We start from the raw sequence: 24,540 nt of genomic DNA, 5'->3' as shown, positions 1-24,540 counted from the left end.
GACAGGAGCCCATGGGAAATTAGAGGCCATAATAGACACTGGTTGCACCTGGTGTTTAATCAGTTCTCAGACTGCAAAATTTAGAGATTCAAATGAGAACACTGAGCTGCCCTATCTGTTTTGAACAGGTAGATGGTTCGCTAATTGGGAAAGAGCCAGTGACTTTGGTCATCGAACCTGTCAGGCTGGAGATGGAGCGTCATTGGGAAATTATAATTCATAGTCAATGACTGAGGCATTCATCCTTGGCTTGGCTAGACAAAGGGGTCCCACAATTACACGGGAAGACAGCTATCATAAGATAAGGATAGGCATCGGGCTGCTATCACCCCTCCTGCAATCAGTTTATTTGGACAATATTCTCATCTTCAGCAAGACAATGGAGAAACACATCAAACTAGTGAGACAAGCATTAAAAAACTTCTAGACGCTAAGCTTTATGCCAAGTTGTCAAAGTGTGAATTCCACAAGACTTCTTTACACAACCTGGGCTACCGAGTGTCAAACAAGGGGATTGAAATGGACCCAGGAAAAGTTAAAGCCGTACTGAATTGGCAACCTCCTCACATCTGGAAACAACTTCCTGGTCGTTGCAAAGTTTTACCGGCAGTTCATTACCACATTTGCTGAGATAGCCCTGCTACTTACTAAACTATTAAAAACAAAGGGGACCGACCCCAAGTCCAAACCCAACCAATTTCTAAATTGGATATTTGAATGTCAACGAGTATCTGAAGAGTTAAAAGGACTGTTTTCCAAAGAAGCAATCCTAAAATATGTCTAGCAAATGTTGGAAATGTCACCAAAAAATGGGCACATATTATCTTGTGGTAGACTTGTTTTCAAAGCAAAAAAAAATTGGGCAAAATAAATAAGTGGTTAGAAAAGATACGAAAACATGTAGATTTTAAACTTGAACTGTTTTTATTAGATATAACATCATAAAAACTTGATAAGCAAAAGTATATATTTAATATTGTATGTCTTAACAGCAGTGAGGATTATATTAGCACAATATTGGAAAAATGAAGAAATACTGTGAGACAAAGAGATAATTAGGAAGATTGTGCAGAAATGGACAGACTGACGTTGAAGATTAAACAAAAAGAAGACACCAAATGGACTTTATTTTACCAGTGGTTGGAAAAAAGTGGTGGAGATTAAGAATGTAACCTGTACTGTTAAGCAATTAAATAACCCATACAACACAATGTTTATTAAGCACTAACAAAATAGAAAAACAATAGAAAATCAATAAAATTAAAAAACTAATACCGGTTGCCAGCCAGCCAGGATCCGTGGAGTTTTACCCCCACACAAAAGGTGTCTGCTGCCGGCTGGATAATGGCTCTTCCAGACTTGGTCTGGTGGCTGGGTGAGTTGGGAGTCACTTCGTGGTTGCCAGAATTGTTGGGAGGAAAAGCTCCCAGTTGGGATGCCACAAACAGCACTTGAAGAAGAAATTGAACAAGGAAGCAAACTGTAGAAAAGAAGACCTTTAATGATGGAGAACCAAGATGAGTGACATTTTCAAACCTTCAACCTTTTCAAAGTCTGAAAAACTGTTCTTGATGACGTTTAATCCTGTGTCTATTGATGGGATAAATTTCCTTATTCAGATTTGTTTGAGAGGAAAAGGTTAATCTCTGCTCCTGAAAAGTAGCAGGGTTGGAAAACCCGGCTGGTTTCTGTGTGTTTTGTTTGAGTCCTGTCTGTCTTAATTAGTTGACTACTGGCACCTGGGCTATTTCCTAGCTTGCTACTTTCTTGTGGTCATGCTTATCTTAAGTGTTTATACTCACAGCTTGCTTGGGGCAGTAAGCACTGGCAACAAGCCAGACAGAGTTTTTTCTTTTCCCTGAGGTTTCAATTTAAGGATTTAAATGATTGTAATTTAATTATTTGCTTTTGTGTTTGGATTATTTGCTATCTTTGAACTCTAAAAGAAACACACAGAAAACTTTACTGATGTGCTGGAAAAGAAAAAACAAAATGGAAATATGGGTAAAAGAGATGTAATGTTTTAGTGAATGTATTAATAAAGAGCTTTTTATTTGCACCAAAATGATTAACAGAGCTTGGCAGTTTGCCACTCCTGAGTGATTTCTAGTGTAATGGAGTTTATATTCCTTTAGCAGGGTATTTAAAGAGATAAAGCAGTAATGAAAGTAGATTGCAATTAGTCAAAAATTGCACTAAGTCTTTATGAAAGTGGAAAGTATGCAAGGGAATGGAGGAGGATAATTTGTTTTCATGCTTTATTAAATTTATTTCCTGCTTTTTCAACAATAAAAACAATCACAGCACAAGATACAACTCATTCTGTGGTTCATTGGATACTTGTTTCCGCTTTTCCAAGAAATAATTGATTTTACACGAAAAATGATTCCCCCCCACACATCTGACCCTAAATTTTGATTAAAAATACATATATTTAATTCAAAGATGATTCTCTTATGACATCTGTAATATTTGGTGAGCTCTTAAAATATTTTTTTTACTGCATCTTGGAGGACTATTTGCTCAGGTTAATGAAGAAAATAGAAAATAGAAGTTGAGTTCTACATAAAATAGATGTTGAACTGCTCTCAGTTTTAGGGTAGAAGGAGATGGAAGGCAGGCCTAAATGTGGCATTAGGCTATGTCACTTCTGAAGCTCAATAACCCCTCAACACCAATTCTATCATAGTTAGTAATATATTTGGCCCTTATATGCACTCACATCCACATGTCAAAAGCACTGAGGGGTTTCCTTATTGAAATGATTGGCCAGTGACATCACTGTTTCCTGGGGGATATCTAGTTGGGAATCTTTTCATGTAGCCAGCAGGAGCTGGAGCAAAGGAGATGAACTCATCCCATCCCATGGCAGAAGTTTCAAGTATGGTTATCCTCCAACCCAGCATTCTAACCATATGAGCCATTGGCCTCATATGCACTGAAAGAATTATAATATATTCTCCAGTTAGCGTATGCTTGGACTAAAAGAATCCAAAGTACCAAGTCAGAGAAGCATGATAGTCGATCCTTTGAAAATAATAACTGTACAAATGTGGAATTTTCAAATCCAAACATACTTTAATTTAATTAAACAAATGGTACATCTGCATTCTGTTTTAAAATGCAAACCTTTTCCAGCATGCACAAATTACCTAGCTTTCAGTATTCACATTTCCTTTACTTATTATGTATTTTATATAGACGCACATATACTGTACAAAAAGACAGAAACAAAGTGAAATATTTAACGTATAACATTATCTAACAATTACTTGAATAGTTTCATTCGGGCATGAAACAGCAGAAGAATATTATGCCAGTTGCTTTGCATCAAGAGAGATACCTATAATTTTTATTTAATATATTATCGGTATCCTTTCACTTATGCAGTGATGTTCCTTTGCTGCCCCCTGCTGCAGAAGGGGGGAAGGGGGGAAGAAAAATGATTCTGACAAATAAGTGGAATGAAATCATAAACTGTAATTTTTGTACTAAGGCCTTCCCAAAGTTAGATAGTAGTAATATTTATTTCTTCATATTGTAGAATGTTAGTATCCACCCCTCTTCTAGAAGAATGAAATATTTTGAGAAATATTAAAAAGGCAAAATATTATATTTCCTGGATGAGAAATGGAGAAATATGCTCTTGGAAAGCAGTTCCCACCTTTCTTAATAGCCTTCAGCAGATGTCAGCACTTAAGAGATAAAGAAATAGCTCTATTCAGAAGCAAATAACCTCACCCATGATCCAATAAAGGTAGGATTAGCCCTGAGCCACAATAGGAATTGTCCAACTCCCCTTCATTGCATCACCTCAGAAACCAAATTTAGGCAAACTACTTAGGTTTGTACATGGCCCCAGGGGAGTCTGACAATAGCCAATAGAATACATGTTCTTGCACAGGAACAGGAAGTTCAAGTGCAAAGCCTCCACTATCAGTTTATTGGGAAGAAGAGATTGGAGTCATGGTTTGTACTTTTAACAAACATATCAATTAACAACAGAGACATTGCAATTACTAAAAAGAATGGGAATATTGAAAAATTAAAAGGATTATAACCTGCATATATTATAAGATGAAACATTATTTTTGATTAATTTGTAATGTGGGTATGAAGACTTTGTGTTACAGAATGAATAATTGAAGAGAAAATGTGAAGTTGGCAGGTTAGATGTTATATTATTTGCTGACTGGAAGCAACAAAATATTTTTTTTAATCTTACAAAAGGTTTTTTTGTAAGATTTGTTTGAAAAAAACCTTAGAAACCTTACAAAATATTTTTTAATGAGATACAAAATTTAAATAGGTAAGAATGAATAAAATGAAAGGTATCTAAATAATAACAAGCTATATGAAAATAGAGATGCAAAACTGAACTGAGTGTAATAATCTCTGAACAGTTCTCAGATTAGGTGTAGAAATATTGTGTTTTCATCCATAAAAATGATAAGCATTGCATGAAAAATCAATATATAATTAGAAAATTCTGCAAGCTCAGAGTATTGATACATTGGGATTCTTGCTCTCTACAAATGATTTGCTGATCTCATCTTGTATAATGGCATCTTCTGGATACGTTTGTCCAATTCCTTCACTAGATATAGAGAATCATTGATTTCCAAGATGTGGAAATGATAATACGTGTGTTATATCATGAAAATGTTGCAATTGTTGTCATTCTGGCTTTGATGCTTCTTTGCATCAGACACTAAGCAGGAACTTTCCATCACTCTTACTGCAGCTGGTTTCCCCTTCCATATGGTTCTTAACTACATTTCCTAACATTTTTGAGTATTCTATGGATTGAATTTTATATTAAATAATCATCTAGTACAGGAGTGTCAAACTTGTGGCTCACTGGCCAGATGCGTCATGTGCTGGCCATGCCCACCCATTTTAGCAAAGGGGGAAAAAAGTCATGATGTCACGTGATAACAATGTGACACCGCTAGTTTGACACCCCTGATCTAGAGTAATCAGTTGGGGGTTCTGTAATACTTAGAAGGCGAACAGGCTATATATGTACTATATGGCTGCATGCTTTGAAACTTTTGTAACTACATACATATGTCCATGGTTCTGATAAAGAGGTGTGGACGTATTTGGCATCTCTGATTACTGTCTATCTAAGTGGAGCTTTTCAAGAATCCAAGGTATTTTTATTTATTTATTAAATTTCTACACTCATCTCACTTAAGTGACTCTGGGCAGTTCACAAGATCTACATGTGAAATTCTTTGTGTATCCATTTTCCATTCTTTACAACTGTTTCAGACATGTACAAAACACCAGTTGGAAGAAATATCCGTCTCATTCAGTTCCAAGTAGGAGTTTGTCTGAGCTAAGTTTGGTTGATGTTTCCGAGGGTGATGCAATTAAGGGGAGTTGGACAATTCCTATTGTTAAGGTGACCAACCATCCTCCTTTAGGGAGGACAGTCCTCCTTTTGTAAGTTCTGTCCTCCCTCGAAAAGTGTCTTCCTACATGTCTTCCTTTTTGATATTTGAAGACTAATCTGTAAATCTCCATATTTGATCGATGCCGTTGTATGTGATATGAAGTATTTATATTTGACATGATTATTTGTCAAGACTCAGTACAGTGCAGCGAGACGTGATTATGAGACGCATGTGATCCACACAGGAGAATTGTTTTGAGACAATGTGCTATGCACAAGAGTGCACCATGCGCAAGAATGTGCCACATGCAAGAGTGGCTTTGTTTTTTTCCTTCAATTTCTTTGTGTCCTCCTTCACACTGTAAAAAAATTGGTCACCTTACTACTGTAGCTCAGGGCTAATCCTACCTTTGTTGGATCTTGGGTGAGGTTATTTGCTCCTGAATAGAGCTAGCTATCTCTTTATCTCTTAAGTGCTGACATCTGCTGAGGGCTATTAAGAAAGGTGGGGACTGCTTTCCAAAAGCACATTTCTCCATTTCTCATCCAGGGAACTATTCTGCCTTTTTAATAGTTCTCAAAATATTTCATTCTTCTAGGAGAGGGGTGGATGCTAACTTTCTACACACCTAAACTGTGTTCATGGCCTTGGACAACCAATTCGGTCATTTAACATTAGTTTCCACAGAAAACAGATAATTTATTACAGTATGATTTGCTTAAAATCATTGTAGTGAGATACAGATCTGCCAATAATTGCAGATTATGCCAATATATTCAAAACAATAAACGCCTCTGATAATTTATTTGCAAAGTACAGACACCACATAAGCATTTTAGGGATAAATGGAGCTTAACTTTAAACTAGATCTTAGTAGTTCTTATTAAGCTTATAAGGGCTATTGTATCTATGACTGAAAATGTTATAACCGTCACCTGAAATTTTGTGCTCCAGAGCTGTTAAACCCGATTTTAGAAGAAAGTCTGCAATTTATTCTTCCAATGCAAAGACAAGGTTGTATCTTTCGTTTGTTGCATGGTTTGTCGTAATGCTAGCAGCATTGCGGAGTTTACAGTATGTGCCATGCTTGTTTCAAACGTCTCAGTGCCTTCCTGATTAATCCTAATAATTAAAGGCCCAGGAACGGGCAGCTAGGCAGTCGGCAGTAGCAACTTTTTCCACGGAACATTCTCCATTGTAAAGGTGGTGCTTTTCTCACACAACCGACCTTTTTTGCTTCAGTTTTCCGGCAATACTGACAGCCTTTTGTAGCTTTCCTTCCACTTCCTCTCCCGGCGATTGCCGGCACTATTATAAATCAAACGCCGAGTCACTGATTACCGCGGCGATCGATGTGATCGCCCTCTTCGCTCTCTCATTTCTACACGCAGCGTCTGCGGCGCGCCAGTGCGAAAGGAACATCTGAAGAAATGCGTGACTGGGAAGGTGAGCCGACGACATCAGGTTCTCTGCAGAGCGAAATACTCCTCCCGCCCCTTTGCTTATTCTTTCGTGTTTTCTGCAAGGGCGAGAGACAGCCTATAGTTTCAAGAGACAGCGTGACAGCGTAGCGGCGACGACGAAGATTTTTGCAAACTGTACGTTTACTCGCCAGTAAATCCTTGCGACTTATCCCTAAGAAGAGCGTGTAGGAGCGTGGATCTTGACCCTAGGTAGTGTTTTTTTTTTAGCGTCTCAACATTTCTTTTGCTTTCTGCGTCTCTCCTCTTTCACAACCTGTCGAAGGATAAAGTGAAAGCGTAGAGTCGCTTCCTGTCCTTAGTTAAGAGAGGCCTCCAAAGATCTCGACGGATCTTAATTTCTATAGCGAGGTCCTAAGCTTCAGACTTGCCGCGAGGTTGCATGTTCACTTTCTCAGTCCTGAAGAAGAAACAGGAGACAAGGGCTTTTAAATTTAACGTATGAACTTGGGCAGGAATTTAATCCCTCTGCCCACTTTTTCCAAATAGACCACAATTCAGACCACTGCATACCCCACAACACATCCTCTGGGGTGTTGTAGCTTCAAGGAAGAGATCAGTTTATCTGTTTTATAAATAATAATTCAGATTCCCCAAATACATTCAAGGTGGATTCAAACAAACGTGATAATTTGTCGGAGAAATTTAGGGGCATTATGGGAGCAAAAAATCTGGGATTACCATGAATTATCTCACAAAGAGGATTATTATTTTTTTAAAGTAAATTAAATTTTTAGATTTCAACACCAAACAAAGAAACCAAAGAATGTTAAATGTTTGCATTAGCACTTGATGAGGGACTGCATTTTAAGCTCCTTATGGGTTTTTTTTCCTGTCATAATTGTTTCCTTGCTTTTATTAGCCTCCTAGAGATAGAAATGGAGTGATAGCAAGTTATTCAAAAATCCCAAACAAAAACAAACAAATCCTAAATGCAAAGAAAGGTAGCCTAATCAGAACATATTTGTCCTGTATCTTAATCATTTATTCTGTAGCATGGTTTAATTTTTTAATGAAAAGAGCACTATAATATTTTTACATGTGTATTCTTTTTGAACTCTAGCTAGTTGAATATATCAGTACAACATGAAACTAGAACAGGGCAGATCCAAATTCAACTCCCAAGTCAATATTGGTAACCTTGATTAAGTGTCTTACCAACATAGTGACTAAATTAGTAAACCAGCAAAATACTGTGGACATAATATATTTAGATTTCAGCAAGGCATTCGACAAAGTAGACCACAACCTATTTCTTAGTAAGCTAGAAAAAAGTGGAATAGTAGCACCACCACTAGATGGACTCGCAACTGGTTGATAAACCATACTCAACGAGTAGTCCTTAATGGGTCTAAGTCTATATGGAGGGAAGTAAACAGTGGGGTGCTACAAGGCCCAGTACTCTTCAATATCTTCATTAATGACTTAGATGAGGGAATAGAAGAACTTACTAAATTTGCAGATGATACTAAGCTGGCAAGAATAGCTAACACAAGAAGATAGGCTCAAGATTCAGATGGATCTTGACAGACTAAAATACTGGGCCCTATCTAACAAAATGAAATTCAATGTAGAGAAAAATAAAGTCTTACACTTAGGCAAGAAAAACCAAAAGTACACATATAGACTGGGTGAAACTAGGCTCAATAACAGTAACTGCAAGAGGGATCTTGAAGTCTTAGTGGACAATCAGCTAAAAATGAGCTAGCAGTGTGCAGCAGCAGCCAAAAAAGCTAATGCAATCCTAAATTGCATTAACAGAGAGATACAATTGAGATCATGTGAGGTACTGGTACCATTCTATAAGGCCTTGGTAAGACCACATCTGGAGTACTGCATCCAGTTTGGGTTGCCACATTATAAAAAAGATGTTGAGACTTTAGAAAAAGTACAGAGAAGAGCAACCAGGATGATTAGGGGACTGGAGACTAAAACATAAAGAATGGCTGTAGGAACTGGGCTTGGCTAATCTAATAAAGAGAAGGACCAGGGGAGACATGATAGCAGTCTTCCAATATTTGAGGGGCTGCCACAGAGAGGAGGGGGTCAAGCTATTTTCTAAAGCACCTGTAGGCCAGATAAGGAATAATGGATGGAAACTGAACAAGGAGAGATTTAACTTGGAAATAAGGAGAAACTTTCTGATACAAGAATCAACCAATGGAACAGCGTGCCCTTGTTGGAGTGTCATCACTTGAGATTTCAAGAAGAGATTGGACTACCATTTGTCAGAAATGGTGTAGGGTCTCCTGCTTGGGCGGGGGGGGTTGGACTAGATGACAATCCAACTCTGATTATCTGTTATCTGATTTCAGATATATTTATTTATTTATTTAAATCAGTCTAACCCACTTCTCAAAGTTTTCAAAAAGATAAAAGAACTAGGTCACCTAGTTGAAGGAAGGGATGGGTAATACTGATGACATCTTTGTTTTAAAAACACTTTGATTAGAATGTATAATTTAGATAAGAATAATGATTTAGAGAAAAGTTGAAATATTATTTCCTTCAAGGCCATTGCCAAAATAAACAATTTCGAGGATGGCCCCATGGGCCAGATTTAAGCATTCTGCAGGCTGAAGTAGTCCCGTGGGCCTTGAGTTTGACATCCCTGGTCTAATGGTTAAGGTAGAAGTTAGGAGATTCGTGTCTTGCCTTATATATGAAAACTATTTGGGTGACTTGAATCAGTCACTTACTCGCATCCTAAACCACCTCATAGATGAGGGAAATAGAAGGAGTTATTTATTTATAAAAATAATAGAAAATGGAGTGGATCATAAATAAATGATAATACCACAATATCTTTAGCATCATCAAATAACAACATCTTATCCCGGGTCCTTAAGAAGGACGCAATAAGTAGACTAAAAATCCAGTCTAAATGTCTCACTGACTATGTAAGAAATACTAATGAAGGCATATTTTGGCTTGCTTGTCTAGGTTAAATTGTTCAATAATTCATTTTTTTTCTTCGCTATCCACATATTGTCTAGAGTCTTCTCCAACACTAAAGTTGAAGGCATTAATATCTTACTCTGACTCATTAAAATTCACCTTTCAGTTCTACAATGTGTCACAGGGAATATATATTATTTTACAGATTCCTAAGTACAGTAATTGTGACTCAAGTATTTAGTTGTGATATTTCTTCTGTTTTGTACCTCACTATCTCTTGTAATGTTTGGAGCAGTTCTAGCTTTTTATAATGTTGTTGGACAATAGTTGGGTGATAGTCACGAGACAGTTATTAATGCAAGGACCTTCTACTTTGCTCCATGAAATTTCTGTTCCGGCAGCTATTTTAATCTAATCTGATTTAATTTAATTTAAATGATAATTTAATTTAAAATATACCTGTGAACCTAGGCTGCCTTCTGCATTTGGCAGACTCCTCTTTTGTTTTATTCTTTTATATATTTTATTTAATTGTGACTACTATGTTAAAATAAAATAAAATTATAAATGTGACAGATATTTATCTGTGTTTGCTATTCAAGTAACATACACAAATATACATTTGTATGAGTACATTTATATTCACAGAACATTTTGAATGTTTTTCAGAGGTATAAAAAACAATTTTAATTATTTATTGACACTCTCCCTAAATGAGATGTTACAAATTAGAAATATATCTGTCAAAAAGATCAAGTTTGGCCTTAATTTATTTTTTAAAACTAACAGCAATGTTGTTTTGTTATTTGTCATATACATCCTCAAGACTAGTTTTTTTAAAATTAATGGACAACAAAATTTGTTGTTTAGGGTGTGTCATTTATCTTATTCTGTTGTGACCTGTGATTATCAGATTAATGTCAGACAGAGCCAAAATATTGGCATGTAATTTGGACCACTAGGATGATTAACTAAGAGAGAAAACCTATTCTGATACATGATAGTAAATAGTTGAGATGGAAGAGAAAATGGATACTAGGTAGCCTTGATATTATGAGTCAGGGATTCAGACTAATTTGAACCGATTTCCAAGCATGAGTCAATAGAGTGGTTGGTTGTAAATTTTATTTCCAGCAGTGTGCCTATTGAGCTGAGCATATCCTTTTATTTTGGATAACTAAAACACACCTTAAACAGCAGGCCCTGTCTGCTGACAGTTGCCAGCCTTGCAGTCTCGTACTCTTTATTTGTTTAATGTTCTGTCTCATACAATGGAATTGCCATCATTTCAAACTAGGTTTTGTAATGAACTGGGTTCATTCAACAAAAGAGAGAAAACTTGAACCATACTCTGTGCCAGGATCTAGATCTTCAGGGCTATATGGCCCTTGACCCTAGCTTATTAATTTTGGTAATTTCTTTTGTTTTTTGAGTCTGAAACATCACATTGAGTCATATTTGTTTACAGATTTGCAAATTTCTTAAATCTTGCTTTTTAAAGGGGTGTGTATGGGGTGTGTGTGTGTGTGATTCTTACAATCTATTTTTGTAATAAATAAAATACCTCTGTTTCTATCATACCATCTTTAATGCTTCTAAATATGCATTTCTTTAAACCACAAACTTTTCTTGATGGTGCCATTATTATTGAAGAGAGTGGTTCATTTCACCACAACAATTCTGACATAGAGATTTTATTATTGTATAATTATTTAAATACTGCACAGAACTCAGGAAACTCCTTAAAAATAATAGGCAGATAAACAGTTACAGAGCTCCTATTCATACTCAGGTTCATCTCTGGGTTGTTTTTTTTCCAGAATTCATTTGCTTTAATAAATCCATCCCACTGCCATCCCATGAATGCCTACTCAGAACTCATTGTTCTCAGGTGATAGGTATTGGATTACAGGTTAAATAATACTGTTTGTATTATTAACTGTACTGTATTTTTATATGCTTTAAGTGGTTAAATTTGTGGCATTTCAATTTGGACTTTTGCCCAATGGTTATTTTCAAAATATAGGTGATAAAGAGGACCTTTGGGTTTAATTCTAAATATGTGAGGCTTGAGGGGGATGCTTCAAGGGGGATGCTTCTTATGCCCATATATTTTTTTCTCTTTACTGGTAGTTTAACTAACTTAAGTACATGGTTTGGGACCGAATAATGCTGTAAATTAAGCTGTGTTTTTCCTAGAATTAAACAATGGTAAACTGTACTCTTGTTGACTATTATGATATGATAGTTACATGCTATTTCTTTCTGTTAAAAAGTTCCTTCTTTTAAGACAGAATGTATTCTCATATGGAAAGGCAGGCAAGGAATAGGTAATTATTAATAGTTTATTACATTCATTGTTAACTCCAGTTCTTAGGTATTATATCCCTTGCCCAACAACTGCTGGCAGAGAAAATGCATTTGATAAAACTAAGTAAAGTACAATAAAAAATTAAAATCCAGAGATAAAAGAGCTACATGGAGGAAAAATATCTAAAGGTACTACTTAAACTTAACTAAATACAAGAGGAAAATTATGTAGTCTTATTTTTAAGAGTAGTTACTAGAAAGGGATGTTTCTAGGGCTTATGTCTAAAATAAATGAACACCTGCTTGAAGTTCTGTATTGTAATGTACAGTAATGCTTTATTTGATAAGGTTTTAACTCTGTAGATTTAAGCAGGACTGTCTTGCTAGTAAACATGCTAGAAATAATTATCCTTGTCTTCTGTGAGGCATATAGGAGTGTACTTTAGATCAGGGGTGGCCAACCTTTTGGACCTCAGGGACCACCAAACTCATAATTTTAGATCCCAGGGACCACTAACTGGTTCTGTGCGCATGGCCTAATTTGTGGGTGTGGCTTGGTGGTCATGTGACTTGCTGGGCATGGCTTGTATGTAAATATTATAAATATTTATATAAATATTGAATTTTTTATAAAAAAAAGACCAACTTTTACCCAAAATCAGGCAAAGCAGGCAGATTGAGTTTCTCACAGAATCACAGGTTCATTCAGAGATATATCTATCTACCATTGGCCAGCTCAGTCTGTCACATAAAATTTCCTTGCAAGCAAACTCACAAAATCAATTCACAACGCACCATGCATGTAAATATTGCATTTTTTATTTAAAAAAGAGCAACTTTTATCCAAAATCAGGCAAAGCAGGCAGGCAGATTGAGTTGGTCACAGAATCATTCAGTGATCTATTTATCTGCCATCAGCTAGCTCAGTCTCTCAAATTTGCTTGCCATGAGTCTGCACTGAATTTACTTGCAAGCAACCTTCAGTCCTAAGGGAGGTTCAGGTTTGCTGAGCCAAAGATCTAAAGACTAGTTAGAAAGCAAGAAATCCAACCATTTCCCACTTCCTAGCTAATCTAAATCTCCCAGCACAGCAGAACATGATGGTCGGAAAAAGGAAAAATAGCAACTTAGCAGACAAGTTTGCCAGGTAAGGAGTGGATGGGTGGGGAGGGTTCTCACAGGCCATGTGGGCAGCACAGCCTTGTGTTCTGCGCAGCCTGGATTAATTGCTTTGTGGGGGTGCTCTGGGGGTGAGATTTCTCTGCGGCCCACCAAAATTTTCTCACGGCCCACCAGTGGGCTGCGTCCCACTGGTTGGCGACCACTGCTTTAGATTATAGTTTGATAACCAAAGCCTAGCGCTAAATGTACGTTTGATTACTTCTGCATCCTTCCTTTTTAATAAAACTTGGCTTTCTATAGAGTGAGCAAGTTACAATATATGCATGATGGAGAGAAAGGATGAAAACAGCTCTGTGCCACTCTGATGCAAACTCCTCCATTGTTGTACGTGCATTGTGTCAATACATGCAGTCTGGGAAGGGCAAAACTTGGGTTACCCTATTAGACCACTGCTTTTAACATTTTAATTAAAACTGGTATCTGCAGATATTTGAAAGAGGGCCAAGACTAGGCAATCCCTATCAGTATGTGGTTCATTTATGTGGAAGAATCACATTAGAAGGAATGGCTGTTTTTATGAAGAACTATATGCCCTCATCTCTGAGTTGAAACAAAATAGAATTTTAATAAAACTCTTTTATTGCAAGGAATATACTATTACTCCCTATAATACAGATAGATTCAACTTCTACAAAGAAACCAACGTGTTCTTTTCTAAGTAGTATTATTTTTTCATGCAACTTTCAATATGATCCAATTAGTCTGTTTAGCTTTTTGATTCTGTCTGCTCTCTGTAACTCATATAACAGCATCTAAGGATGTATTGCTTCTTTTAGAAGAATCCTACAACTGCAAAATAGATGCTTTACTTAGAATTCTTTAAGTTCTGATGAAGTCCAATGTCAGATAATCTATATTCTACTAAAACTGTTGTATCTGATTGTTTGTAACCTTCAATTAGGCAAAAGAATGCATCATAAGGCAATAATTTTTGAATCAACGTATCTGAAATGGACTATGTGGAACCATAATTCCTATGTGATTGAAATTTGACAAAGCTGTGGCTACTTCAGCATAAATGCACATTCTGACTGCACATTTCGTAGACAGTTGTTGTGTGGCAAAAGGGAAGAGAGTAGAGATGTATCTCCATCTTTTTTGCTGCCTTCCACTGACCTATAAATCAAGTTGGCTGGTGGCAAGGCCTTATGATCTTATGATGAGGTAGGATTGGCTGGGACTACTAGACATCAACAGGACAGCCCTTTTATAGAATTGGGAGTGGGGGTGCAGTTTTCTGTATAGTTCCTCACTTCCTTATTTCCCCTCTTTCCAGCAAAATGGCAGACTATGGGTTATCTGAAGAGAAGAAGTGATTTCTGATGCTCCCTGAGAGCTTCCCATTCAGTATCAATTAGGAAGTTGGCAGGTAGTCATAAGCAGATTCTATAGGGATTCAAATAATTTAACAACTGGTCCTCTGCCCTAATGACTGGCTGGGTAGATGTGGCTGGGTGGTCATGTGACTGGGTGGGTGTGGGCAACTCAATGTCACTCTTATTGAGTGGCGTCTTTCCTGGCGTCTCCTCGCCACACTCAGCCATGCCTTCCCCTTCCCCTCTTAGTCATTCCTTGTCACTCCTGGCTTCGCCTCAACTTGCCTTGACTTACGACCACAATTGAGCCCCAAATTTATGTTGCTAAGTGAGAAATGTATTAAGTGAGTTTTGCCCCATTTCACGACTTTTCTTGCCACATGTGAATCATTGCAGTTAAGTTAGTAACACGAAATAAGTGAATCTGGCCTCCCCATTGACTTTGCTTGCTAGAAAATTGCAAAAGGGGATCACATGATCCTGGAAGACTACAACTGTCATAAATGTGAGGCAGTTGTCAACCATCTGAATTTTGATCACACGACCATGGGGATGCTGCAATGGTTGTAAGTGTGAAAAATGGTCATAAGTTACTTTTTTCATGCCATTGTAACTTTGATCACTAAATGAACTGTTGTAAATAAAGGATTACCTGTACAAAAATACAAATAAAGCATTATGTTGTAGATGCCATTCTTACAAGGCTTTGATGGATGGCAACAGACCTGTGTGTGTGTTTAACCATTAAATCAGAATTTTTTGATAATTAATCCTGGTTGGTTGATGTATATACCCGAAAAAAAATACCTGTATTTTAGTTCTTCAAATGTAGAAAAATGTTATGCCCTTCAAACATCTGTGAAACTTTAAGGCTAAAAGTCACAATTCTTTAAGCTTAATCCTTTACCCAGAAAAAAAGCTTAGTTTAAATGAACGAATGACAGAGAAAATTGCTTGAGTGTTTGTCTTTCTCTCCACTGTTTCAAGAATGGCAACTTAGTAGCCTAAGAGTTGCAAGTAATCAGCCAATCTCATAGGACACTTAGAGCACAACAATAATTGTCTCTCTAGAAACTCAAGCAGCACTCTAGAGCTAGTAGTAGAGGAGTCAAAGTTAAGACTTAGGTAGAAAGTGTTCTTTATTACTAACACAAGACACTCTCAGTAGAAAGATAATCAGCTATTGCAGAATTTAGCAATCCACCTTGGGATTCAAATCTTGCCTCTTTTTCTTCCATTTTTGTTGCTTTTTTTTAAAAAAAGAATCTGGATATGAAGGAGAACTTTGATCATGATCTGGTCTGCCTTGGCAGTTTCAATTCTCCCTTCTTCATAGATATATTTATGAAACTTTTATTACTTTCTTCCAGAGGACAAATGTTTTTTTCAACTTCCCCGTTTAGCTTACAATCATAGTTTTCTCCACAGGTCTCCTATTCAAATATTAATCAGGCCTGTCCCTACTGAGGGGTGGTCATTTGGTGAGCCCAGCCATTAAATTAAACATAAGGAGTTCCATGCACTATGGAACCGGAATGACTGGTTACATTATACACAACTCACTTTACAAACACTGTCAAAAATCTTATTTGCTTGCAAAAAGCTTCCCTAAATACCAATCATTAGATTAGAAATGAGGGAATACACAGTGAAGATCAATGACATAAAATTAGAACATGCCATAGATATCTAAATAAACTTCAAACCTGGTGTCATGTTACTAGGCTTTATCATCATGAGAAAACTAAAATGAATTGGAGGGAGGATCCACGCTCCTTTAGAAAAAAAATGTTACCATCAATGAACAATCATGTGCCTTGGTCACTCTGAAGCAATGCAAGAGACTCTTGTCCCAAAGGTGCTTTTTCAAGAGGCAACTGGACTTTCTGGAAACCAAGAAAGTCCGGTTGCCTCTTGACAAAAGCACCTTTGGGACAACCATGACCCGAATGTCTGAAGAATCCACATAGACAAGAGACTTCTGTGCTCAGTGACAAAGCACCCTTTCTCACCCAGGAGAAGCAATCCTTAGATCCATTTGCACCACTTAAAGACCCTGGCTGGTCTCACTCACCTCAGAAGATATCCGAAGGAAATCATCCAAATTTAAAAAAAGATCACATGCCCCTAGAAAGGCAGTAAAAAAACCCAGAGTGCCAAGCTTGCATCTTGCATTTCAGCCATTTCTTCTATGGCTAAATATCTCTAAATCCAACCAGTCTCTCATCCCAAGGTCTCTACCTTTACAATGGATCTCTGGGGCTGCCTCCCCCTTTGCGGATAAGGGTGACGGTCGCTGCTGGATCCACATCTGGAAACACCTCCAATCCAAGCCCGGAAAGGATCCCTGGCGAAGATTGGCTACAATCTTTCTTGGGGGCCCTTTCCCCCAGTTTCCTTGAGCACCTGTGCTGATATCTCTTAAATGCTAATTTCATTAACAGCAGGATGAGAAACTGCATTGGAGGGAAAAGTGCAAGATGCAGCTTGAAAACAAAATTTTTATCTCGGCAGCATTGCTTAACTCGACCAGGCAGGCAACGGAGGTCCAAAAGATTATCACTTTCCCATCAGTGAAGGAAGGAAAACCTCCCAAAGCCCTTTTTGAGCAAACAAACAAAGCCAATGACTAGCCAGATTGCTCTATTTAGAGAATATTATGGATCCAGGGAAGAAAGACACCTGTGACACCTCCTATACTTAATTGGGGACAGAGGCAAGGAGTGGCTGGGAGGCAATTCAGCTGGTTTGCTAAACAGCTCAGAAAGTTAGCTACCCATTTTCCTGAAGCGGTGTGAATTGGCTTTATCTCACCACTGGTCATAAGTCTCTACAGGTCTCATTGCTTTTTTGCCTGTCCATAGTCTTTCTGTTTCTATGTTTAGATAAGGAAGTATCTGTGAAAGAATGGGTTAATAAGTCATTTAGAGGAGGACCCCCTGATTGGGAATACATTTTGAGATCCAGTTTACCATTATCATGATCCCCTGTATCTGTTTCTTGACAGACCACTTTGGCATATCTTCATTTGCGTTTACTTCGGATCTGATTTACTGCAATCTTTCATTATTATTTCTCCTAGATTCTATGCAGTATTTCATGAATTTCAAATGAACATTTTGTTATTATTCAATATTTAAGGATTTGTCTTTTCTCAGTACCATCATATATTGGTGATCATGTTCTTCTATTGTGGTCTTCTACATTCCTGATTTCTGGAATCCTTTCCGGAAATGTTGAATTATAAAACACTTCCTGTTGTAGTACAGTACTTAAAGCTATACCAAGTATATCATACACAGGCATATGCTTTTTTTTTCATTCAATGATGTGTAATCCTAGAATCTAATCCTAATCTGCATCATACAGATAGTACTTAACTATAGCCCAGTAACAACAGCCAGCCAATTAAACAGTCCAAAATATCTGAACAAATAACATTCAAATCAATTTGCATCTCACAAAAAGGTATTTAAAGAGCTGTGTCTTGACAGATGAGCACAACTCAAAACACACTGACAATGGTGTCTCAAATGGTGATGAAATGTTTGCAACCAAATTGCCAAGCTCGAAGCTCAAATGAACAGCTTAACCACCAACCCGAGCTATTAATATTCCAGCACATTTCCCATCCTTCAGAGTGTGATTGCTACTTACCCTAAAGAGGTAATGGCTGCGCTGTAATGCTGCAGTTAGCCTTATAGCTTTTTGATGTGACTGGATAGTGACTATTTTCTTCTTTTAACAAGATACCCCTGGATCTTAGTTTATTTCTGTTTTGCAAAAACAAGGTCTTTAGGTCATTATCACCGATGGTAAGGATTCTGTTTCATTTTGACACGATGTATTGTTCATATATATATGTGGAGGCAATAATCTATGATTACCTTTAAGATCAGTTTAGATTAACCTTTTACCTTGAAAAAAGAGGAACGTAATGTATTGTGAGGAATGGACTTATTTAAAATATTATTTAAAATCAACTTTGATTTTACTTTGAGCCTTCAAAAATGAGAAATCTCTCTAAGATTTTTGTACAAGATTTAGAATAAAGCAATAAAGAAGATTTACAAAGTGGTGATGATGGTGGAAAAAATATAAAACAATTTAAAATGAAAGCCAGCATTTGGATGTATTTAGAAGATAGTTATAAAATATCTCACCATTATTATGCAATGGGTTGTAACATTTCCTCTAATTCAGGGGTGTCAAGCTTACATTGTCATGGCAGCATCAAGTGACATATTGGGACTTGTTTCCCATTTGCTAAACTAGGTTTGGGTATAGCCAACATGTGACTCATCTGGTCCATGGGCGAGGAGTTTGACAGCCCTGCTCTAGTTAGTTTGCTGCTTGCAGTGTTTTGTTTAACTCTGTTTCTAAATTTAGCTCAGTAAAATTATTGGAAAGTGATCACTTTCTAGTCTTCTGATTGTCATTTGGAATGAATGAATCAATCAATCATGTTTTTTGAGGCAATGATGATATATACTACAGGAGTCATACTTCTCCCTCAGTATGTATTTGTTGTACCCATGATGATTGTTTTTTCTATTATTTAATTTTTGGTAGGAGTTCTATGTCATATCTATGTTATATCTATGTTAAAAATATTATGAAATCAGAATCAATTATTAGGCCAACATGTGATGTTGCAGGACAAAAGGGAAAGAAGACGCTGTGGAACATAATGTCATTCTGATTGCTATGAGAAAGCCTCAACAGTTGGGACCTTTTCCTGGGAGATCCAGAATTTCCACTGAATATTATTGTTGTTTAATACCTTGTTGTTTAAAGTAGTATATGCATTAGATATGTAAGTGGGCTTCTGGAGGTTTTGATACAGTAGATGACATTCTAGATCTTGCATTAGTTGCTACAATGTCAGTAGGAACTATGAATTAAAGACCTTGGATACAGGATGTGGGATGTGATATAATGGACCCTTTCATTAATTCTATTTAGCTGGGTTGTCAGATAGATTAAGATGCATCAGATCATTAGATGAGAATGATCGCATATTGATGAGGATTCAATTTGGTTTTGAGTAGTTAGACTTGCAAGTTTGCTGTGACATTTCATATTTTCCTGACTTTGTAGAGTTGTCAACTTACAGTGATATGAAGCTATATGGCAGTTCTTAATATCGCATCCATCAACTGTGAAATCCAGATACACCAGCTCAATAATTGTTTAAGTTCATTATGTCTTCTCCTCCACACTGCTACAAGAGTCCAGGAATGGGTAAGACTCTTCCCTCTGACATCATCGAGCTGAGTCTGCCAAAATATAAAAGCTGCTGCTTGGTCCCCCAGTTTTTTGACTCAACTCCTTGAGCGTCAAGAGCAAGTGTTTCTAGAGTTTTTGCTACTTAGCAGCAACTATCTCAAAATCAAAAGGAGAAAGCAAACAAAAAATAACATCAGCAAAGCTCCCAGGGATCTGGTGGAGCTATGCTATCAGGAGAGCGGGGATCCAAGCTTCAGCGTTGAGGCTTCAGTGTTGGAGCTCTGGCCTGTTTTGACTTGTGAGTACTTGCTGGGAACGTTCGGCTGAGCCTCCTGTGCAGTTTCCCCTAGCGCACAGCCGGATCTATGATCAGGCTTTTACTGGGCCTGCAGACAGGTTTCATTAGGCAGTTGGCCATTTTGATCCTAGGCCCAGAGCACATGGCGGCTGGCCATTTTAAACCAGGCTTAGAGCTTGTGGCAGTCAGCCATTTTGTACAGGCATACAGAGTTGCGTGGCTGGTTAAGGTCTCACAGCGGGAAACCAGCTCACCTGGCCCTCGCATTAGGGTGACATGTTACAGGGGAAGCTGACAGCCCCTCTTGTGTCGAGCGCTTTGCACCAATCTGATCAGCCTGGCCTTGAAGCCCTTTGCTCCAAGATTTCAATAAGGCCACTCAAAAGGAGGAGGCAGCAAGGCCTTTCTGCAAAAAGAGAGGCTGTAGCCAAGATTAGAGCCTTGGCATCTATAAAGGACTCAAAATTCAGGGCCCAAAAATGAAAGCATACTGCATTGAAGAAGCAATTTGCCAAGGACCTGGAACAGGTCAATCAGGGGATTTGCAGGCCAGCTCAGAGCCTGTTTCCAGGGCTAGTGAGGCAGAAACAAGTTCTACCAGTCATTGGCAGGCGTGGTCCCCAGAAAGAACAGATGAGGGTTTTTTCCCCTGTCAGGACTTGAGTAGGTCTGGGCCTAACTTTAGGCAGGCAGCCTGGATTCCAGCAGTTTCCAATCCTCAGAGTTACTTTACCCAAGGTGGCCATAAGCCTAGGGCGGAGGCCACCCTACTGCTGCTGGCCTTCGCCCAATGGCTCCTCCTATTGGCAGCAGGCCTGAGGATATTAAGGACATGGTTTTGGTGGCCATTAGACAGGGGATTGCTGGGGGTTTTCAACAACTCCTTCACCCTTCTGTAGGGGGCCAAGGTTTATTCCCGGCCTTCTCTCGGGTAGTCCCTCCTGTCCAGAGGGGGTTTTCTGGGCCCCATGAGTATAGCTTACTTCCACTCATTCTGAATGGGGGGAATACATATCTTCAGGGGCTCTATGAATCCTTCAGAACATAGTCACTCCTCCATGTCAGAGGAGGAGAAAGGAGAGATTAGGGATTTTAATCTGTCAAACCCCTCCTGCACAAGGCCTTAATCACCACTCAATTAGGACTTCAGGAGTGGCACCAGAACCTCAGGTGGAATCTTCTGTCCAGAGTGATTCCTTATTTTCAAAGCCAATTGTCCAAGCTGAGGTGCTTCCATCTCTATTATTCTAAATCTGGTGCACGACCAGTGCACCACTCCAGGTTCAGGGCTACGCCCCTCATCTCAGGACAGGCATTTTTATAATGTGGGCCGGCCCTTGGCCAATGCCCTCCTAGTGCCTCCAGTAGATGCTCCAGTGTTTGCCTCCTATTCCACATCTGGCACTCCAACAGAGCAGGAAGATGTGCTCAAAGCTGAGGACACAAGGTCTGAACAGACCCACTGGCCACAGCTTGGGCTATCTGGGCTTCTACCGCAGCTTCCTTCTTTACAAGGTAATTGCTGTGCTGGCTGCCTCAGCTGCAGGTTCATTTGCCAACCAGTGATTCCAGGTCTCACTAAGAGCTGAATAAGATCATTGCTGCAGCAGAATTTACAGCTGATGCCACATTAAACTTGGTAAAATTTGCCTCAAGGGCAATGGCATCCTTGGTGGCAGCGAGGCGTCTCCTGTGGCTGCACAGTTGGCAGACAGACCCCTGTCACAAATGGAAGCTAGCTTCCACCCCAAGCTCGGGCGAGAGTCTGTTTGGGGAGGCCCTGGAACCTTACCTGGTAGAGACCAGGGACAAAAGAAAGATCCTTTCGTTGGCAGGGAAGAGGTCAGCATTTCATCAGGCTCCATACTTCCAACCCTCCTCCTTTCGCCCGGAGTCCAACACTCATTTCTCTCAGGGCCAGAGGACGTTCACTACTCGCCAGGATCAGCAACCTGAATGAGCGGGCAGACAACAGCAGTTTCTGGTAAACAGCCCTTTAGAGGAGGAGGAGGAGGCTGTTTGTTCTGAGGCTCCAAGACTGCCTTCCTCCCCTCCCATCGGAGGTCATCTGGCCTTCTTTGCCCAAAGATGGGAGGAGTCAACATTGGACGTCTGGGTTCTCAGGACTGTGAGGTTGGGTCTCCGACTCAAGTTCCTCTCCTCTCCCCCAAGGTTTTTGTTTGCTGTCCAATATCTCAGGATGGTCCCGATGGGCCCTCATGGAATCAGCCATTCAACATCTGGTGGACATTAGAGCCATACAGGTGGTTCCGTGGATCAATGGGGGCTAGGTTTCTATTCCTGGCTCTTTGTGATCCCAAAGGCCTTGGGGGGTGGGTGAGTGGAGAGCAATTTTCAACCTCAAGTCTTTGAACAAGTTCATTTCCTCAGGTGATTCAAGATGCAGTCCCTCCAGTCTATCCTGGAGAGCGTTCAGGAAGGTGACCTCCTTTCATCCATAGACCTAATAGCTCCATATCCTGATCTGGCCCCCTCATCACAGTTCTTGTGCTTCTGTTACAACAACAGGCACTACCAGTACTGGGCCCTTTCGTTTGGCCTCTCATTGGCCCCCAGGGTCTTTAGAAAGGTCTTGGCAGCATTGGCAGCATCCCTTTGAGCTCCACCTGTGAGGGTCCAATGCTACCTAGATGATATCCTGATCCAGTCATCTTCAACCCACTCTGCCAATCACAACCTTCAGACCACAATGTGGCACCTGCAGGATGGGTTTTCCATAAGCTTCAAAAAAAGTCATCTGCGTCCAATGACTTGTCTGCTTCATCTTGGGGCGATCATCGACACGAACCTCTGCAAGGTTTTTCTTTCCCAGGATCGCTGAGAGAGTCTGAATAACTTGATACACCAGATTTGACAGCAGCACACAGTTCCTCTGTCTCTTCTGTCCCAGCTACTAGGAAAAATGATTTCCTGTATAGGCATTGTACTGTGGGCCCATCTCCATGCCCGAACCCTGCAATGGTTCCTGCTGCCATTTCAATGGGCAGGAACCAGCTACTCTTCCATCAGGGTCTGAGTTCCTCCACTGATGTCCTGCATTCCTTCCGGTGGTGGCAGTCCCAGGCTGTCAGGAAAGGCCATTTCTTCAAGGAAACAGATAGGATCATGTTCACAACAGATGTCAGTCTTTATGGCTGGAGGGCTCATCTACAAAGCGAGATAGCTTAGGGTCATTGGTCCCAGGCAGACAGGTCCCACCCCATCAATTGGCTAGAATTCAAGGCCATCTTCCTGGCTTTGAGACACTTCCAGAACAAGGTGACAGGGTCCTATGTGTTGATTATGACTAACAATGTGGCCACCAAGGCCCATCAACAGGCAAGTGGGGACCCGGTCAATATCCTTGATACAAGTAGCCGAACATCTTGGGTGGTGGGAGGAGGGACACCTGTCCCTCAGGGCAAACCACATTTCAGGGGTCTAGAACATCCAGGCCTCCTGCAGATGCCTCCTGCAGCACCCTGCCCCCCCGCACCTCATTTTCACCCTCCTGCAGCACTCTGTTGGCCGAAAATGGGCTGCATGGCCCATTTATGGGGCATTTTTGGCTGTTTTCAGCTCAGTTTTCATCCTGTTTTGGGCCTGTTTTCATCCCATTTTGGGAGCATTTTCAGCCTGTTTTTGGCCCATTTTTGGCAGGCAGAATGCTGCAGGAGGTCATGGAGGCTGAAAGTATGGCATGGGGGAAGGGCACATGTAGCCTGTTTTAGCTGCCAGAGGCACTGCAGGCCGGTCCCTTGATATTTCCAGCTTGGCCCCATGGGCCGGATTTAAGCATCCCATGGTTTAAAAGTATGCAGCAATCCCTAGATGATTTTAATCTTTTGGGGCAGCAGTCACCAACCAGTGGGCCACAGCCCACTGGTGGAACACGAGAAAATTTTGGTGGGCCACAGAGAAATCTCATTCCCAGAGCACCCCTCCCCCAAAGCAATTAATCCAGGCTGCGCAGAAACACAATATGGCCCGCAGGAACCCTCCCTGCCCACTCACTCCTTACCCGGAAAACTTGCCTGCTAAATTGCTATTTTTCTGACCATCAGTTTTGCTGTACCACGAGATTTAGATTAACCAGGAAGCAGGAAATGGTTGGATTTCCAGTCTTTAGATCTTTGGCTCTGCTTTTAAGCACAGCCGAGCCTCCCTTAGGGCTGAAGGTTCTATTGTTCAGTGCAGACTCACGGCAAGCAAATTTTATGTGACAGACTGAGCTAGCCAATGGCAGATAGATAGATTTCTGAATGAATTTGTGAATCTTTGAGCAACTCAATCTGCCTGCCTGCTTTGCCTGATTTTGGGTAAAAGTTGCTCTTTTTTTAATAAAAATTCAATATTTATATAAATATTTATAATATTTACATAAAAGTCATGCCCAGCCAATCATATGACCACCAAGCTGCACC

The 24,540-nt window shown here is 39.5% G+C and overlaps 1 protein-coding gene across 12 annotated transcripts in view; it reads left to right on the top strand.

Annotated features, from left to right (window-relative positions):
- The first annotated feature begins 6,808 nt into the window (after positions 1-6,808).
- Positions 6,809-24,540, top strand: part of TPK1 (thiamin pyrophosphokinase 1) — a 368,775-nt gene continuing 351,043 nt past the window's right edge. For 7 of the 12 annotated variants that reach the window (XM_026702300.2, XM_026702294.2, XM_087916305.1 and 4 more), the window contains exon 1: positions 6,809-6,848. The gene's annotated coding sequence lies outside the window, so the exon portion shown is untranslated. Of the gene's footprint in view, positions 7,076-24,540 lie in introns of all 12 variants that reach the window. The other 5 variants (XM_087916311.1, XM_087916304.1, XM_087916306.1 and 2 more) reach the window with 2 other exon arrangements.

The sequence above is a fragment of the Pseudonaja textilis genome, chromosome Z (assembly GCF_049901715.1).
Source record: "Pseudonaja textilis isolate UNSWEBS1 chromosome Z, rPseTex1.2, whole genome shotgun sequence".
Lineage (NCBI taxonomy): Eukaryota > Metazoa > Chordata > Lepidosauria > Squamata > Elapidae > Pseudonaja > Pseudonaja textilis.
Note: the sequence above shows the minus strand (reverse complement) of the source record. Positions and strands in the feature narration are given on the sequence as shown.